This window comes from Mesoplodon densirostris, chromosome 14, assembly GCF_025265405.1.
Source record: "Mesoplodon densirostris isolate mMesDen1 chromosome 14, mMesDen1 primary haplotype, whole genome shotgun sequence".
Taxonomy (NCBI): Eukaryota; Metazoa; Chordata; class Mammalia; order Artiodactyla; family Ziphiidae; genus Mesoplodon; species Mesoplodon densirostris.
Window position 1 is genome coordinate 35,126,539 of NC_082674.1, and position 19,578 is coordinate 35,146,116.

General features: G+C 52.3%; 1 long non-coding RNA gene across 3 annotated transcripts in view; it reads left to right on the forward strand.

Annotated features, from left to right (window-relative positions):
- The window catches only part of LOC132502016 (uncharacterized), a 127,677-nt gene that overhangs the window by 100,738 nt on the left and 7,361 nt on the right, over window positions 1-19,578 (forward strand). The window contains exon 4 of one of the 3 annotated variants that reach the window (XR_009534383.1): window positions 9,334-9,460. The exons of 1 other annotated variant lie outside the window; for it this stretch is intronic. This is a non-coding gene — a long non-coding RNA (uncharacterized LOC132502016). Of the gene's footprint in view, window positions 1-695; window positions 780-9,333; window positions 9,461-19,578 lie in introns of those variants that run through there. One more of the 3 variants, XR_009534384.1, reaches the window with a different exon arrangement.

The window sequence follows — 19,578 nt, forward strand, 5'->3', positions numbered from 1 at the left end:
CCTCCCATCCACTTCTCCTCTTTCCCTTCCCATCATGCTCCACGCCTGTGGGTCTGGACTCCCAGCCAGACTCTAGAATCCCTTCCCAGTGTTCAGCTATGAGCCCAGGAACGGTGCACGATAGAAATGGGCAGGAGGAGGGCTCCTGAGTGGGAGGGACAGAGGCCAGAGACAACTGTCCCCAATCTGCCATTTTGCCAAGGGTCCTCTTGGGCCTGGGCAGTGCCCAGACACAGGGCAGGAGGCCAGAGGCCAGGAGCAGAGAGAGGCCCTTTAGTCAGGGCTTGGGCAGGGTGAGCCTCGGTGGCCGTTATAGGCCGTTGCAATCGTCCCTTATCTGGGCTCCTGGCTCTTACATCACGTCCCCAGCCACCCCTGGGGTCAGGGGGCCCCTGCCGCTCCCTCCCCAAACAGACCGTTACTGGGTTTCCGTTGTTTGGGGAGGGGGTAAGGAGCTGTCTGCTTAATTAATCATTTTAGGCCACCCTGGGAAACTCATTAAGCCACATCTCAGGGCTCAGAGAGCAACGCTGCTCTCAAAGTTGGAACTTTCTGGTCTGCCCCGTTGGGGTCCATTTTCCCTTCCACTCATGTACACACACGTGCGTGAGAGTGTGCCTGTGTGTGGGGGGAGGGGAGAGAGCGAGCCAGTGTGCCCTCCTATCCACGATTGTGTGTGTGTTTGCGTTTCCTAGATTCTGCAAGGAACTTCCCCTGATTCTTCGTAATTACCAGCCTAGAAGAAATTCAAGATGCTGAGAGCAAAGGTCAAACTCCACCTGTTTTCCCTGCACTTCATTTTCCGGCAGTTCCCACAATAGTACAGATAAGTAAAAGATTAAGGCAATCTTTTCTAATTAAAGTAATTAAAAAACGGTGATGATTGCACCTTTCATCCGAAAGGGAAAATATTTACTCATCCAAACTGCAGGCCCTTAAAAGCATTCAGGAGGTCTGCTTTGACAAACAGGTCCTCTTCCCCTCCCCCAGTCCATTCTCTCTCCTCCGGGACACACACACAAAGGCAGGTTTATTTAGCAAGAGGCGGCTTGACAGGGGCACCCTGAAAGCTGGGCAGGAGGATGGGAGCCTGAGGCAGGTTTTGAGCAAGTGGACACTGCAGCCTAGTCCCTGCCAGGCCCTGCAGGGATTTCTGGGGCTGTAGGGATTTTGATTTGACCAGTCGATGTTTCCTTCTCCTTCCCCCAGGGGCACCCACCCGAGGGTCCCCTGCCTCCCTCTGACAGCTTCACTCTCTTTTGGCCTCTTCCCTTTGAACTGGCTGGCATGGAGGGCTCAAAATGGAAGACTGGATATAGCCTGTCCACCTGCCCATCGTCCCATCCTTTTAGCCAACACACGTATTAAGTTGCCTGTGTGCTCGACATCAGCGCCGATGGGGCTCTGTGGGGGGGTGGGTGGCACAGCCCCTGCCCTCAAGAAGCTCAGTCTAGTAACCTTTTACGCAAACTGCCCTTGGCTTCCCCAGGAGAAATCAAACACTTTGAGTTTTTGAGGCAGTGTAATCACCCAGTTTCCTGGTGAGTGAGGTTTGAGGTCCCAAGTTGCAACTTTTCCCTACTTAAGGAGTTATGCCTGTGACACGTGGCAGTGGGGACTCTAGGTGCTGGAGTCTGTGGGGGACTGGGGGGTGTGAAGGGGCAGAGGTGTTGGCCGCCCAGTCCCATGGCCTGATGACCTGGGCGTGACCCAGTCACTGCCCAATACACCCCTCCTCCTCACCTCCACTGCCAGGAGATGGGACATGCTTTGGAGCCGGTGCAGCTAGAGTTTAAAGCAGGCTTGATGGTATAATCCCACTTAGAGGCTGTCCCCCAATCCTCAGAATATGACATGAAGACAAATTCTGGGAGTTCTCCTGGAACATCAGGGCCCAGCTGTCCCCTGAGAAGGGTCTGGTGGCCTCTGCCCCTCCAAGAGGGGCTGGATAGTGTCCTCAGCATGACCCATAGCTCTCAGCTGTCTTCCCTGCAGAGGCATGGCCTCAAAGAGCCAGCATGGGCAGATCCGTTTCTGCAGGGAGCCTGCTGTCCAGGAGGGCTGGGTGAGGAAGGGGACGGCATCTGTGCGTGCGTGCACATGTGTGCGCTGTGTGTCCAACCTGTTTGTGGATAGTCTTATTTTGTACCCAGAATGTCTCACCAGAGACTGGGTCCAAGCCTACAGGGTTCCCCCTGTCCCACAAGCTCACTCAGTGTCAACCATTTTTGGACTCTGGCCTCTGGCAAAGCCACCTGAAAATCTCCCTCTTGGGCTTCCCTGGTGGTGCAGTGGTTGAGAATCTGCCTGCCAATGCAGGGGACACGGGTTCGAGCCCTGGTCTGGGAAGATCCCACATGCCGCGGAGCAACTAGCCCCGTGAGCCACAATTACTGAGCCTGCGCGTCTGGAGCCTGTGCTCCGCAACAAGAGAGGCCGTGATAGTGAGAGGCCCACGCACTGCGATGAGGAGTGGCCCCCACTTGCCGCAACTAGAGAAAGCCCTCGCACAGAAACGAAGACCCAACACAGCCATAAATAAATAAATAAATAAATAATTTAAAAAAAATTCACAGCTTAAAAAAAAAAAAAGAAAATCTCCCTCTTTTCCGCATGGAATGACAGCTTTCATTTTACCACTTCTCTGCCTGGTCACCCTCAGCGGCTCCCCAGCTCTGGGGAAACAGATTTACCAGCACACCTAAAGCAGAGGGTCCGAGTGGTCTACCTCACATCACAAGGGGCTTGAGTCAGGCCTGACCCCAACTGGACTCTTCTTGCTGGTCCCAAAGATCAGGGGAGCCTGTGAAGGCTGTGGGCTCTCAAGAGCACATGTGTGTCCACCACACAAAGATGCAAACAGTTGCAGGGATCCTGGGTGCCCCAGAGCCCAGGTTGGGAACTTTTGTCCCTCCCACAGGCCCAGCTGCTGGGTTTGTCTCCAGGCTACCCGCACCCTGTCCTCGTTTCAACCTGCAGTGCTAGCCCCTGGGCCCAGAGCCTGAGCTGGGCAGGTGGCTCCCAGTAGCCAGGCTCAGGCTGCCTCAGTCGGACTCACCCGGTGACTTGTGTTTGACCAACCTACACATTTGGTGATTAAGTTGCTCGGTGGAAACAGCCCCTGGGGAACTGGAATCCTTGTTGCAAAAATAAATTTTCCCTCTAGACCTAGTTTTTCTAATCTTGCTTTCTCTGCATTCTTTTTTTTTTTTTTTTTTTTTGTCTTCTGTCTTTCTAGTATCCCAACCCATTTTATCTTCTTCCTTTCCTCCCACTGAGACCCAAACAAACCTCCTGGTAAATAAACTCTCAGGCCACACTCTTAAAGAGACAGTGCCTGCTTATTGCCAGCTGGTTGCTCATTCCTGCTCACTCTGTGAGAGCCCCAGGTGTGATGGTCTGGGGGTGTCGAGGGGTCACAACGGGACACTCACAGGATGAAGTTGACTTTAAGTGGTTTACCAAAAAAGTGTCCTAGGAGATGCCTCTCCTTTCCCACACCTCGCTGGAGGACACAGACCAGGAGGAAATAGCTTGGGGTTTCACAGTAGCAGAGGTCTCCCTGATCCCTGCCTTGAGGTACTGGTGAGGTATGACCATGAGACTACTATTTTCTTTTGTCTATATGATCTGAAAAGGATTCCTTCCTTTTCAAGTGTGATTTTTTTAAAATGTATATTTTCATCTCAAACCTCCCACCCACCACCACCAAGCGAACACATCTCTGAAGTGATCACATCAGTTGAAGGGAAAATACGATCAGGGGGACAAATCTAGTTTGCACACAACCTGCCTGGAACTTGGCTACTTTGTGACTTGAGGAGGCCGTGGTCTTAAATTGTATCGTTTGTGTATTGCTGGTTTGGTGCCATGGACTCACTGCGGGACAGGGGTGAGGTTACGTGCGTGTACGTGTGCTTGTGTGTGCACGAGTCTGCATGGGTGCCGGATGGCTGCCTTGAGGGTCTCTGCCCTGAACAGAGGTCTCCTCAGCACGGGGGATGTGGACGAGCTGAGGACACTTGTCATTTCCCACCTGAGTTGTCTGGACTGGGAAGAGGGCAGCTCTTGGAGGAAGGTGCTGTGCTGTTTCCATCCCCCAAGTGGCCCTGGGCCAGGGAGGAAGGTGTCCGCTCCAGGACCAGTGCAGCAGGCTTGGAGGGGCTGAGAGTCTGCGTTTGTAACAGCTTCCTGGCCAGGCTGAGCTGTTAGTCCCGGCCCACGTCTGAGTAGCAGGCCCAGAGAGGCGGCAGTGGGCCTGCAGGGCTCCCCACGCCCTTTCCTTGTCCCCTGCATTGAGGACTGGCCTCCACCCGGCACTGGCGCTGCCATCAAGGCCCAACTCCTGACACTCCTGAGCCATGGGCCTCTGTGGAACAAACAAAACCTAACTAAGGTGGCTTTTCCCCTTTAAGAGAATACATTCCTCAGCAGGACAGTTGCCCCCAGGGCTCTCTCCCACTCCCACTTGGAAGCCAGGCAGAAAAATTGCCTGATGGGCAGGATTACGGGATTAGTCAACTTTCCCAAAACAGGCGCAGAGCCTCTGGGTCCGAAATGAGTTTTGTTCTGAGCCTTGGCCTGTGATTAGTGACAGATGGTGTCCGTCGGGCCCACCCTCCTCCCTCTCCCAGCCTTGCCTCTTCCTTGAGTGCTAGTAACTCCCTGTGTCACCTTAATCACAGGCCCCAGGAATTTGGAGGAAATGTGTTTCAGTGGAAATGGGCCCTATGGTTCAGTGGCCCAGGGCCCAAGGAGGAAGATATTACTGACTGGACCAAGGGTCTGGCTTTGCCAACCTCTCTGCATCCTCACCAGAGAGCAGCCCCATCACCTGCCCCACGCCACCAATCCCCCCCCCGCCGAAATTTTTCCTGTACTAGAGAGGCCGAGGGGGCCTATTAGGCCATGATAGTCTGTAGCCTGTCCAGCTCCTGTCTCAGATTCCTGTCCCTGCTCCCTGTGCCCTCTGTTTCTGGGCCCAGCTCCCAGGGTTCCCCTAGAGTCCAGGCTGGGCCCCAGCCCTCCTGGGTCTACCCTTCAATCTCAATCAGTCTGTGAGCTGGCCTGCACCAGTCCGAGAGCTGGTGTTTCCCAGGAATCCAGATCCTGAAGACCACTCAGCTAAGGCCACCATGCTGGGACAGTCCGATGTCTGAGGATGTCCCTGTGGACAGATCTAGGGCTTGGATCTAAGCCAGGAAGGGAGGCCTCTTAATACCCTTCATGGGCCTAGAGACCTTGTTTGCATTTAGAAGTTCCTTGCAGAGAAAGCATACACCCACAGCTGGTGTCTCTATAGCGGGGTGCTCTCCTTGGAGTTATTTTCTGAGTGAAGGCTGGTGGCAAGGAAATAAAATTTGTTTCTGACCATAATGCCTGTGATCCCCAGAGCTAGCACAGCCCTCCTTTTAGCTCTTGGCCTCCTCCAACTCTCCTGATGGAGCTGACTTGGTAGTCTGTCTGGAAATGAGATTCTGCTGCCCTGTGACAGCCACAGGGGCTGAACTTGGTTCCTCTGGGCTATTATATCTCAGGCCACACCCAGAATCCAGAGTCCTGAGCCCAGGCCAGTTCCCAGAGCACAGCAGGACCAAGGTCTGAGTTCCCGCAGAGCCCAGAGCTCTGGTGATGCCAACTTCAGACTAGGCTGGAGCTGGGGACAGGGCTGAGTGCTCAGTCTCTCTCAAGAGAAGGGCTGGTCCTTCTTTCAAGGGTATAACATAACCTGGGAGGTAAATAGTTCTTCTGGGTAAAAGAAAACAGCTCATTAGATATTAGAGCTGGACAGAAATGTATAGATCTCCCAGCTTTAGCTCGCATCAGAGTCACCTAGAAGGCTTGTTAAAACACAGATTTCTGGGGACTTCCCTGTTGGCATAGTGGTTGGGAGCCCGCCTGCTGATGCAGGGGACACGGGTTTGAGCCCTGGTCTGGGAGGATCCCACATGCCGCGGGGCAGCTGGGCCCGTGCACCACGGCTGCTGAGCCTGCGCTCTGGAGCCCGCGAGCCACAACTACTGAGCCCGCATGCCTCAACTGCTGGGGCCCGCACACCTGGAGCCCATGCTCCGCAACAAGAGAAGCCGCTGCAGTGAGAGGCCCGCGCACCGCAACGGAGAGTAGCCCCGGCTCACCGCAGTTAGAGAAAGCCCGCGTGCAGCAACGAAGACCCAACGCAGCCAAAAATAAATAAATGAATAAATTTTAAAAAACAAAGCAAAAAAACCCCACACGGATTTCTGGGCCCTGCCTGAGAGGTTCTGATTCATAGGGGTGAGGTCTGAGGATCTGTATTTCTAACAAGTTCTCAAGTGATGATTGTGCTGAAGGGGACACACTTTGAGAACCATGGTACTAGCCCTCCTCTCCCATTTTATGGATGTAGAAACCAAGACCTAGTGGGACAAAGCATCTTGAGCAAGGTCAGCAGGGGGTGATGGTGCAGCTGGGAGGGCAGGATTCTCACCTCCCTGTCAGCGGACATTCTACTGCCCAGCCCTGCATCATGTCCTTACGTGCAGGGTCACACAGCTGGTAGCCAGCCCTCCCTGCTGGCGACCACGGCCCACTGGTCACTGTTTAGTGCTAGCGGTGACTTAGAAAATGGGTTTGTGCCCGTAGCACCCAGTTGGTGCTGGAAATGGAAGTGGCATGTTTTGGCACGTCCTGGCCTCCAGGCTGAAAACTGTTTGTTTGGACAGTTAGGAACACGACTTCAGCAGAACCGCAAAATCAGACGGAAACCTTTATCTTGGGTGGCATGCTCTTGGTTTCCGCTCCTGCCCTTGCAGGCTTGAAGAGGGGGGCCACGTTGGACAGGGTGCATCTGGGTGATTCCAGGGGCTCTGGCCTCCGCTCTGGAGAGATCAGTCAAGGGTGTCAGGAGCAAGCCTTCTTGGTCGCGCTTTGTGCTGAGTTTGGGATGGCAATGGGGGTGTTAGGAGGGGACCCGAGCTCTTTAATCAGGGATGCTAGGGCCTCTGGGGTCTCTTGAAGTGAGGTTGGGGTTCTTTCTGCAACTGGCTGTGGGACTCGGTATCTGCTAGGCCATCTTCCGCCACCCCAGAGATCATTATCTCCACTTATCTCCTCGTCCTCCTCCAGCCAAGAAAGCTCACATCACCCATCCCCACTCCGGGACACCAGGGGGCCCTTGGTGCTGGCAGCATTCGGTCCCCCTTTAGTCCCCGCCCCTCTGGGCGTTCCTGGGCCTCTACCATGGTGAGGGGCTCATGGGTAGGTAAGTCAGGTGTCTGCTTATAACCCTCCTTGAAGTTTAAGCTTCTCCCCAAAACAAAACCCAAACCTCAGCCTCCCCCAGTGGCTCTGAGAGGAGCCGGCCCATCTCAGCCATAGCAGGTCACAGTTGGCCACCGTGTTGAGACACAGTCTCATAACTGGGTGCTTGGGGGCTCTGTGCGGGGTGGTCATGACAGCCTCCCTCCCCGAGCCGCCCTCCCTCATGCACTGCCCGCTACGGCAGCAGTGCAGGCCTGCCCTGCTCTCAACCCCTCCAGGGCCCTACCTGGAGCCCACCGGGTCCCTGCAAACACGGATAGGACTTGCCTCTAGAACCTCAGCTTTTAAAATCCTACATCTTATTCTGTTTCTAAATGATTCACGTTTGTCAATCTCATCTCTTTAGCTGCACATTGTAAAACCTTCTTGGGGCAGGAACTGGGTTTCCTGCTCATCACAAGCCCTGGTCACCACCCACTTTGCTCCCACGACCCACCTGGGGTCTGGGTTGGGGCTGATGAGTGATTTTGGCCTTCACCACGGTGGCTAAGGACCCTTGTCCCAGGGTGTCTGTGTGAGGGCTGGCAGGTGAGGGCACTGGAACACATCTAACCTTTCTTTATCTGCCTCATCAGCTATCTTGGGATGCAGCCCCCCACACACACTGGGGATGGGTGCAAGGGCGGAGGGCCGGGAGGCAGGAGGGTGATGTCTCCCTTCGGGAAGCGCCTTTCCGCACTCTGCCCGGCGTGGATTCCAGCGAAGGGGGTGGAGGGCGGGCATCTCGATGGAAACAGTAGAATCCCCAATCTGTTTCTTCATCCTGGCTCCAATCCCAATTTTCAAAAAAAAGAGAACAGCAAAGAAAAGAAGCTTGCCTGGGGCTGAGCCAAGGGTGGGGGAAGTCAGCAGTCCAGGGAGGTGAACGTCAGGCAAGAGCGTGAAGAAGTCTGCGTTGTTTTGAAACTGGTCACTTGCTTCCATATTCGTATAGACTGGTAGAGACAACATGGCCGGGGAAATGGGATTTTAATGAGAGAGGAGAGAAGAAACAGCAAAACACAATGTAAACCTGGGGAGGATACTTTGGGCTGCCTGTTAGCCTGCAAGGCCAGCGGCTTAAGGAGTTGAGGGCGCCCCTCCCGTCCTGCCCCGGTCCCTCCAAAGCCTGCTGGCCCGGCCCGCCTGCCTCCGCCTCCACCTGGGCAGCCTGGAGGTTTGGACTGTGAACAGGTGCTTTCCCCTGGGCTGGGCCCTCACTACACCCCATTTCCTGGAAGGGAGGCCTGCCTGAGAATGGGCTCAGAGGTAAGCGGGGGAGGGACGGGGGAATGTGGGCTCTTCCTCTGGGAAGGAGACGGATGTAAGCAGTGGGGAGATGGCTCAGTGGTCCCTGTGCTGGGATCCCACCCTCAGGAGCCCCCGTCCCCCCGTCATGCTCTGGGGAGAGAGGCCTGGCTCTGAGGGCTGTCCGGCCTCCTTTAGACGCAGTGCTGCTCCCCTCAGAGCCCGTCCCACACGCTAATATTCTGGGCAGGCTTGACTCTACCAGAGGTGTGAACAGGCCTGGGTGTGGGGACCAGAATGAGGCACATTCATGGACAAGTTGGAATTTGTTTGTGACCAGTAAATTGCCCCAGTCCCTGAGGCCATTTTCCATCATAAATCTGAACAACTGGACTCTGCAGAGCCCCAGTGCTGGAGCCATTTCCAGGGCAACAGGAAGGCTTGCGGGAGCTCTAACAGGGCTGGGCCTGCAGGAAGCGGAAGCCTGGCCCGCAGGGGAGGCCATAGCTCTGGGCCACCTCCCGCCCTCCTACCCCCACCCTGCTTGGCACCAAGGGTCCTGCCTTCCTCCTGGAGAGCCTGTTCTGGGCGTCGAGGGCACGCGCTTTCCTGACTATCCTCAGACCACTGAGCTGGCTGCTTCTCATCTCCTCTGCCTCATTCTGCTGCCTCTCGCCAGGTTCTAGACAAGCGTCTCTGTCCTGGGGTACTGTCTGTGCCTACAGCTTCAGGAATCACGCTCTGTGGATGACCTCAGAGCTGTGTCTCCAGTCCTGACTTCTTTTTTTTTTTTTTTTTTTGCAGTACGTGGGCCTCTCACTGTTGTGGCCTCTCCCGTTGCGGAGCACAGGCTCCGGACGCGCAGGCTCAGCGGCCATGGCTCACGGGCGCAGCCGCTCCACGGCATGTGGGATCTTCCCGGACCGGGGCACGAACCCGCGTCCCCTGCATCGGCAGGTGGACTCTCAACCACCGCGCCACCAGGGAAGCCCGACTTCTTTTTTTAAATTAATTAATAAATAAACTAATTAATTAATTTATTTATTGGCTGTGTGCAGGCTTTCTCTAGCTGCATCGAGCAGGGGTTACTCTTCGTTGTGGTGCGCGGGCTTCTCATTACAGTGGCTTCTCTTGTTGTGGAGCATGGGCTCTAGGCACGTGGGCTTCCATAGTTGTGGCATGCGGGCTCAGTAGTTGTGGCTCACAGGCTCTAGAGGTCAGGCTCCGTAGTTGTGGCGCACGGGCTTAGTTGCTCCATGGCATGTGGCATCTTCCCATACCAGGACTCGAACCCGTGTTCCCTGCATTGGCAGTCAGATTCTTAACCACTGCGCCCTCAGGGAAGCCCTCCAGTCCTGACTTCTCTTCCATGTCTGCCTGTAAGATTCTCCACAAGGGTGTCCCACAGGCACCTCAAACTCGTGCTGTCTAACCCGAATTCATCCTCCCCTTGTCCCCCACCCCACTCCACCAGTGGGCCCAGAACCTCTCTGGAATTGCCTTTGGCACCTCCCTCTCCCCAGTCTCCCAGGTGGCCCCAAGCCCTGCTTCTAGACCCCAGAGGTCACGTCTCCATCGTCCCTTCTCCATCCCTCTCAGAATCCCATGGACTGGATCATTTTTTGTAAGAGCCTCCTGAAAGTCTTCCAGTCGTGTAGCTCCCGGGCAGTCATCCCCAAGCCGGGCCCAGAGCGTGTTACTTCCCAATGTCAACACTCTTGATGGCTCCCCAGTACCTCTAGAATGTCCTCAAAAATCTTTAGCATAGATTCACAGTCCCCACCTTGAATCAACTCCCAGCCCCACTTCCTCCCCTGGTTGCCCACTCTTGCTTATTAGAACCCATGTGGTGAACTCTTCCAGATTTCCTGAGTCAGCCTTGCTCTTACTGACTCCGTGATGTGGCTCCCACGTGCCTCCGGCTTGGCATGGACAGTGCTGCCTCTGCCGATCACAGTCCTACCCTTTGTTTAAGACCCAGCCTAGGCACCAAACACCCAAACCCAAAAGGTAGAACAAGGAAGCTAGAGCCAGACTGACCGTGTACAAGACCCAGTTCTACTACTTTTATTGTTTGAGCTTTTGGTTACTTAACCCTTCTGTGCCTTGGTTTACTCCTCTGTAAAATGAGGATAATAATAATAATAGTAACACCTGCCTCACTGGGTATTTGAAGAGTAAGTGAGGGCTTCCCTGGTGGCGCAGTGGTTGAGAGTCCGCCTGCCGATGCAGGGGACACGGGTTCGTGCCCCGGTCCGGGAAGATCCCACATGCCGCGGAGCGGCTGGGCCTGTGAGCCATGGCCGCTGAGCCTGTGCGTCCGGAGCCTGTGCTCCGCAACGGGAGAGGCCACAGCAGTGAGAGGCCCGTGTACCACAAAACAAAACAAACAAACAAACAAACAAAAAAGAGTAAGTGAGACTGTGTAACATGGAACAGTGTCTGGCACGTGGTCAGCACTTTATGAGTCAACGATAATAACCCAGATTATGAAGCCTCCTCTGATCCCCCAGGGCCAAATCTCCAAATCTCCATACTTCCATAGCATTTTGGTTGACACTGCCAGTAGCACTCACCACACTTGCCTGGTTATGGAGTTAGAATTCTTTGATGACAATTGGGAAATTGTCAGAAATCCACTGGAACAAACAAGGAGATTTTTATCACAAGCATATGGTGGGTCTTATAGCACCCAACGGCAGGAATGCTGTGGCACCTCAGAGGGCCCTGGCATTGGCGGCTGGAAATATTGCTTGGGCAACATTCTCTCTGAGAACATCCACTTAAGTGTTTTCTTTATAGACTGTAGCCTTGAAGCGCTGGCTGAAATCTTCTGCCCACTGCCCTGGAGGGCACATGCCACTGTCCAATACAGCAAGATAGAATCTCTCTCTTGGTCCCAGTTCAGGAACTCTGACCAGCCTCTCTTGGATAAGGGCAGGGAAGGGGTCATGTGATACCAGATTATTGCTGGGGGTGCCCCACTGTGGGAGAGGGGATGAATTTATGGGGATCCGTACCACAGACTGCAGTTGGTCCCTGTCTTTCTTAGTAAAAGAACTCCCAGTTTTTGCTGCCCTGAATGATGACTACATTTCCCTGCCTCCCTTGTGGTTGGATATAGCCATATGACTAAGATCTGGCCAAAATGTCATTAAAGGGCAGGGAATGCCCTTCTTAGCTTCTTCCTAGTAGCTGGACTCTGGAGCCAGACTGAGTTGAAATCCTAGCCCTGCCATCTAGGGGCCTGACCTTGGGCAAGTTACTTAAACCCTTTTGTGCCACAGTTTTCTTAGCAGTAAACAGGAGTAAAAATAATATTGCTGTAATAGGGCTGGGGTGAGGAGTCCATGAATTGAAATTTGAAGCGTGATTAGAATGGTTCCTAGCACATAGTATGTGCTCTGCAAGTGTGGCTCTGGTGAGGAAGATGGTGATGAAGATGAAGAATGGGATGAGCAGGCTGGAGCTTGAATGTCATGTCGGATGATGGGGTAGAGCCTTATGTTGAGGGTGGCCTGGACCCTAACATTTGTTGAGCCACAAACACCAGCCCAGACTGCTTGCCTCCTGACTTTAATTATAGCAAAGAAAAATAAATGTTCACCTTCGTTAAGCCACCATCATTTGGGGTTTTCAGTTACTTGCAGCCTAACCCAATCCTAAATGATACGGGACCTTGTAAGTTCAGCATACAGCCCTGTTCACTGTGTCATGCCTTGAGACCATGTCTTATTGTGCCTACTTAAGTTGTACATTCCTTCAAGACAGGGTAGCTCTCCACACTATCTTTGTGTCTTTATACTCTTTATAAAATCCTGCTCATCGCAGGTATTCAGTCAGTAAGAAGTGAATAAATGGAAGAATGATGCTAAAAATTGTTGTCCTGGTTGGGTAGACTCTGTCTTTGTTTGAAACACCCAAAGGATTCTTTGTATTGGTTGGTTGCAGAAAATCTGTGAGAATATTAAGAGCAACATTTATCCAGCATAATGCCTGCTGTTCCACATACTTCGAGTGCATTATATATTTTAACCTTCATGGCAACCCTGTGAAATAAGTACTCTTCTCAGCCTCATGCTGCAAATGAAGAAACTTGGCTTCAGAGAGATGGAGGTCAAGGTCTTAGATCCAGCCAGGAGAGCCAGGACTCAGACTCAGGCAGCCTGACTCCAGAGCCCAGGAACTTAACAATTTTGCTGTGAAACGTTCTCAGGGCTTTTGTCCTATGAGCCCTTTGGAAAGGAGATTGAGATCACACAGAAGCTGTTCAGGACAACAAGAGCACATCGCTTCGGAGAGACCTTGCTTCTCTTTACACTTCGAGATTTGGTTGGAGGGCTGAGCTTCATAGAGACTGAAAGGAGAAAGTCGGAGTTTTCTTGAGTCAATGAGGTGGAGATCCCCACCGACCCTGCCCCCTGGACCAACCCAATCTCTCTCCCTTCCGTACTGCCATAGCGTTTTTGTGGACATGACTAGCCGCTGGTCCAACTGGCTAACTGGTGGCAAAACAGTGGCAGCGTTTGTCTTTATTCCGTTCCTATCTGCCTGTTATTTGATTGTCACCATCTGATGTCCTGTTAGGGATTTCACATGTTATCTCAGCAAGGAAAGCTTCATTTTGAAAGATGAAAATAAAGAATGAAAAACTTAGTCGTCCCTCCCCCCGTCTGCCCCCAGATGAAAATTTCATGGTGAGAGTTTAGTCCACAGAGATTCGGGGGCTGGAAAACTTCCCGCTGCCTCTCAGATCACTATTGTCAACGTCTTCTCCTGTTCCTTCCCTTCCTCTTCCTCCTTCTCCTCCTCTTTTTTTATTTTTATTTTTTAAACCATTTTGCATCCCCTTTTCTTCTTCCCACCCCCAGAGCCTGCATGTCCTTCAAGGCCCACTTCCAGTCCCCTTGTCCAGGAGGCCTTCTCTACCTATTCCCATGCACAGTTGGCCATCCCCGTCACCCTGGCCATCCCTGTCACTGGCCATCCTGGCTGAGGGTTCTGTGGCTCCTGCAGTCTGGGCTGCACGCTTTAGTGCCCCTTCCTATACTGGGCCAGTCCTCCAAAGGTTGCTTACAAAGTCTTCGATTTTGTTAAACTGTTTGCTCTCAGAGCACCAAGGCCACATGGAGCTGCCCTGGATGCTGTTGCAAGAATTTCTACTTTAGGAAGTCACTTTTTTTTTTTCTTTGCCATGCCACATAGCATGCGGGATCTTAGTCCCCACCGCCCACCCTGACCAGGGACTGAACCTGTGCCCCCTGCAGTGAAAGCCTGGATTCTTGACCACTTGACCTTCAGGGAAGTCCCTGGAAAGTCGCTTTAAAGTGACCTCTTAAGGCTCTTTCTGCGCTGAGATTTAAAGTTTTTCTCCTTTTCCTCTCATTTCCCCCGTGGTGCCTGCTTCAGTGTTGGGGAACAGATGGGTGCTTAGGAAGGGTTTATTGAGCTGCTAAGGCTTCCTCTTTCTGGAACCAAGAGTGAAGGTCCCTTGAGGCAATGGTGGGAAAGTTCTCCTGTTTTCAAAGATCTCCCAACAAGGAGGCCTGTCCAAGGCAGTGCACTTTCAGGGTTTGGGGATCAGTGCTTTTTTGAGGCCACCGTGCTACCTGATCTTGGTTGTGCTGCAATGGATGCTCTGGCGCCCCCTCTGGTCTGGCTGGCCTTTCCGCTCCTCTGGGTCCAGTCTCTGGGCCTATCTTCTGGCCTGGGCTGGAAACCACAGCGGCCCTTCCTGAAATGACTCAACATCCCACTTGGACTCAGCTCCAGCTCCTCCCCCGGCTCCAGGCGGCCAGTCCCTAAGGACCAGGCCAGGACCACAGAGGTCCCAGCTTTTCTCAGAAAGATCTTGCTGCTGATCAGGGACAGCCATGCCAGAAATTCTGCAAAATGCAAATGCAAGCACTTTCAAGCCGTGGGCTTCGTGTTTCTGTCCCCACGGCCTCATTCCACCAAACTCCATGTTGCCTAGATGGAGTAAGTTCATCTCAGACTGGAGCACATGTTTCCCCTCTGACTCGCCCCAGGAACCTGCTTGGCATGGGGCTGCTTGGGTTGGGACCTGGGTAGAGCATCCTGCCCTGCTGGAGCTTGGACCCTGACCCCAACACCCCTGAAAAACCTGGTCCCTTAGGGAACCCGCTCTAGACAAAGCCGAGGAGGTGTTTGGATCTGGGTTTGAGTTTGCACTGTGACCTGGTGTTCGAAGACCCTTTTGGTGCCCTAGGTGATGGTACCCATGTTCGCAGCACACAGCTCAGGACCTTCCTGCCTGCCTCTCTCCCTCCCCAGCACTCTAGCCACAGGGTGGAATGAATGGAGGGGTGACTGAAGACACAGGTGGAAACAATGACCCTTCCTTCACATTTGCTTGAGACCCCAAGGCCTTTGCATCTTGCCATACCTGAGTTATTCCTCCCTTAGCATGTTGAATCCACTGCCTGGAATGGCCTCACGCCCTTGCCTGGTCCACATCCTCCCTGTACTTTAGGGTGTGGCTCAGTCCTGCCGTCACTACCTCCCTTCCCTGCCCAGCAGTCCTCGGGGACCTCTTTTTCTCCTTTGAACTCTTAACTCTTGACATCTGCATCTCTCTCGTGTGACATTAATCCACATTCAACATTGTGACATTGTTCATTGTCTCATGCATCTATGCAGTGTTTTGTGTGTTTATTTTCCATCCACTTTCCACACATTTTAAACCAGCTCTTCCCAATAGAAATATAATGTGAGCTACATACGTAATTTAAGAATTTCAGTGCTTTTTTGTACATTAACAAAGTACAAAGAAACAGGCAAAATTAGTATTTTATTTAACTCAGTATATCAAAAATACATGGAACCAATATACAAATTATTAATGACGTATTTTACATTTGGGGGTACAAAGTCTTCAAAATCTGGAATGTATTTTACACTTATAGCACATGTCAGTTTGGCTGCTAAATTTTCATAGAAAACTCTTGATCTGCATTTAGATTTAATCATGACCTCTCCTTTTCTTACAAATATGACAGATATTGGACCAGAGCTTCTCCTTAGTGTTTCCGAGATGGAACCATACAATCAAGGGGATTCTGGGAATTGTAGTTCCCAGCCTCTCTCAGTGCCACAGAGGAGACCTAAGGTGGGGTGGTAGTGATGCTGAGCTGACTACAGATGATCTGCCTATTATTCCATTAGCTCCTAGGAGTAAGTAGGAGGACTTGCCAGATGGGAGGGGCAGCAGAAGCAGAGCACAGACAGGGAGAGAAGGCAGTAGGTAGAGAAGGGACCCTGAATAAACCAAGAGGAGAGGAGTCTCTGGTGGTGGTAGGGGAAGCAGAGGAGGAGGAGGATGGAGGGAGGAGAATGGTGGGGCCCCTAAATTGTTCTGGGCATCCAGATGCCCCAGTGTCATGAGGTGGCCAGGACTATATCTCGATAACACCCATGGGGGGGAGGGGGGAGGGTGCTCACAGTTGTCCCTCCCCCTGACTCTAGGTGCTAAGGTTTGCTGGAACAAGGTGGTTGCTCCTAAGGTCTCAGATACTCTCTGAACTTAAAGGCCATAGGAGGGACTTCCCTGGTGGCACAGTGGTTAAGAATCCACCTGCCAATGCAGGGCACACAGGTTTGAGCCCTGGTCTGGGAAGATCCCACGTGCCGCGGAGCAACTAAGCCCATGCACCGCAACTACTGAGGCTGTGCTCTAGAGCTCGTGAGCCACAACTACTGATTATTCGTGCCACAGCTACTGAGGCCTGCGTGCCTAGAGCCCATGTTCTGCAACAAGAGAAGCCACCACAATGAGAAGCCCGCAAGCTGTGACGAGGAGTAGCCCCCGCTCGCCGCAACTAGAGAAGGCCGGTGTGCAGCAACAAAGACCCAACGCAGCCAAATAAATAAATAGGTGAATAAATAAATAAATAACAATTTTTAAAACTATTTTTAAAAAAAAGGCCATAGGAGTTCTACCTCCTCCAGGAAGACTTCCCAGTCCACTCTCCCTTCAGCCTGAGCCCTCTGCTTTGACACTTGCTCACACATGCACTGTCATGGCTTGCTTGCTGTTCTGCATGTGCTGTGTCCCCCATGCAGCCCTTTGGCATCAGAGGCCCAAGCTATCTCAAAATCCCACACACTCCTGGAAGGTGCTCCATATATCTGGGCTGGACTGAGCTGTGGCAGAAGCCAGAAGGAAAGGTCCGTGGATATCAGCAGAGTCACCTAGGCTGCTCCGCGCCGATGGGCAAGGCTATGGAAGGAGGGACAGAAGTCCATCTAGAGCCACTTCCCTTCATCCCCCAAGGCAGCCAACCCAGCTGAGGGAACTGGAGGAGCCAACCTTGCTGAAGGAAATCAGAGACCAACTGCACTGAATCCTCAGGCTGTTGAAAGGAGCAATGCAAACAAAACGTGGTGTGTGTGTGTTGGGGCCGGGGGGGAGCGGGGAGTGGGCTCCTGGTCGCCATGACACTAAGGGCACTGGGCCACACCCACCAAGGCTGGGCCAGAGCCTGGGTGAGGTTCTGAGAGGGAAAGTGGGTTAAACAGCCAGGTCCTCCCCGGAGAGCAGAGGCCCTCCACAGCACTGAGACAATTGCCTAGTAATGAGGAGACCCCCCGTTGGTGTCCAACTGAGGACACCAGCTTCTGACCAGGGCACGAGTCACTTACCTCTCTTTCGAGGTGTTAACTCTAGAACTTGGAGCCACCCATGACCCTCTCTGTGCCTTCCCAAGGACTTCAGGGCTGGCCTCCCTGTGTGCGCTAGGGCTCATCTAGTCCATCGCCGTCATCTTACAAATGAGGAAACCAAAGGGAATGCAAGGTCAGGTTTGAGGTAGGGCCTAGTGTCCTGGCTTCTCCCAATGGCCTTTTCTTCTTCCTTTGGTCCTTCTTACTGGTCTCACCTCATGTATTCTCTCATCCTCTCTCAGGACTGGACTCTTTTTTTCTGCTCTTTCGTCTTCTGAAGAGATAGCACTGCCCATATGTTAGCAGTGTCAGGGCAAGCATTGAGTGCCTGGTGCCTCTGAGGACCTTAGGAATGGTTAGTGAGGTCACATCTAGTGATCAGGAGGGAAGCACGCACGGGACAGCAAATCAGACCCTATGGGCCTGTTGAGCCATCCAAACACCCAAAGTCAGACCGTGGTGTTTGAAGCAACGAAGTAGGGTTGATTTGACAAGTCTTGTCCCTGGATTCTGTCCCCCACCCCGCAACCACCCAGACTATGTGCTTGCAATTCAAGTGTCTGGCACCAGAGGGCAGTGTTGCTCTGTTAGGAACTTTAGACAACCCTCTCCTCTGAGAAAAGTTTTAAATTTCATTCATTCATTCATTCAGCAGATATTTACTAAGTACGTACAATATGCCAAGCACTTTTAGGTACTTGGGATACAGCAGTGAACTAAACACAGAAATTTGTGCCCTCTTGGAGCTTATATTCTCATGCAGGGGGATGATGAATGAATGAGAAAAACACTTGGTATATCAGGTGCTATGGAGAAAAATAAAGCAGAGAAGGGGGAAAAGAAGGACTTGGATAGGGGGATGTAGTGAAGTTAAAGGGGAGGTCAGAGTTATAAGATCTTAGAAACTCTGCTGGGAAAGGCTATGGAGGCTTTAGGCAGGGGGTAAATCATAGAAGCAAAAAATGCTTGCATAGCGTTTTAAAGGGGGTTATATTTGACAGATGGGGAGACTGAGGCTCAGAGAAGGAGAGTGACCTGCCCAGGGTGAAAAATCTGGAGGGCACAGGCTGGCAGCCTTCATTCAGTTCCAAGCCCAGCTCACCCTTCCCTCCTGCCCCACCTCCTCCCAAACCCCACCTTGGTCCTGTGAGGGGCCCTCTCTCAATTTGGCAGAGACTATGAACTCACCAAATTCTGTGTATGTTTCTTCCTGAGCACATTTTCCAGCTTCTTTTGCAATTAGTATGTGCAGTTACCAAGTTCTGGCCAATGGATATCCGGCCAGAGTGATGTATACTAATTCCAGGCCTAACCCCTAAAAACTTCCTGTAGGTACTTCTGTGCACTCCCCTTTTCCCCATCTGTGCAACTAGAACTCTAGAGGACTCTAGAGCCCTGGAGGATGAGGAAGGCAAAACAGGGGTCCCTAGATGACTGCATGAAGAGCACCTCAACACCCTGCTTTGGACTGTGATGTGAGTCAGTCTGGTGTGTTAAATCATTGAGATTTGGAGGTTGTTTGTTACAGCAGCTAACTCACCCTAATTGATACACTCACCATGACTGAACCTAACTGAATACATGTCCCACCAGCTTCAACTGCCAACACTGTGTGTAGGGGATGCCTGCTGTTTCCGTCTGCCTGCACAGCACCATTCTCTTTTCTTGGTCATAGCTCCCATTTTTATTAGAGGAGCCACCCCTCTTCTTGGTGAAGCTATTTCTTATGGGGCCTCTTCACCACCACCCAGAGGGGGGCGTGTGATCCAGTGGCCATTGGCGTACACCATCCTCTTGGCCAAGTGATTGGTTCAGGGGTAGATACATAATGCAATCAGTCTCACTTAAGATTCAGGCTTTGGATGCTGGAAGGAGAGTCTCTCCTCCACTGAGATCCTGAGTGTTGAGGAGGTACTGACTGATGAGAGCCTGAGGCTGCTGGAGCCATTGCCCAAGGACACAAGAAGAAGCTGTTGGCAGAATGAAGCCAACACATTGAGGAAAGTAGACCAAAGGCCCAGAGAGAAGATCCAACTCTGCATCATTCCAGTCTTCGCAGAAGCCAGGCCTGCCTTCAGTTTTCCCAGTTGCAAGAGCCAATGACCTTTTTTAAAAAATTGATTCCGTTTGAATTTCTGTCACTTAGCACTGAAAGAGTTCTGATTAATAAGTAATTATTGATCCAGTATGTATTGAGACCTACAGCTCATGTTGTGAGCCAGAGACTGGGGGTAAATGGTGAGCAAATTAGACACGAGCTGCTAGGACCTCCTGTCCCCATACACAGATATATTTGGCAGGTGGGCCTGATGCCAGTGTAAAGTAGGAGAACAACCTGTCGAGAAATGGGGTGTCATTTTTCTACTT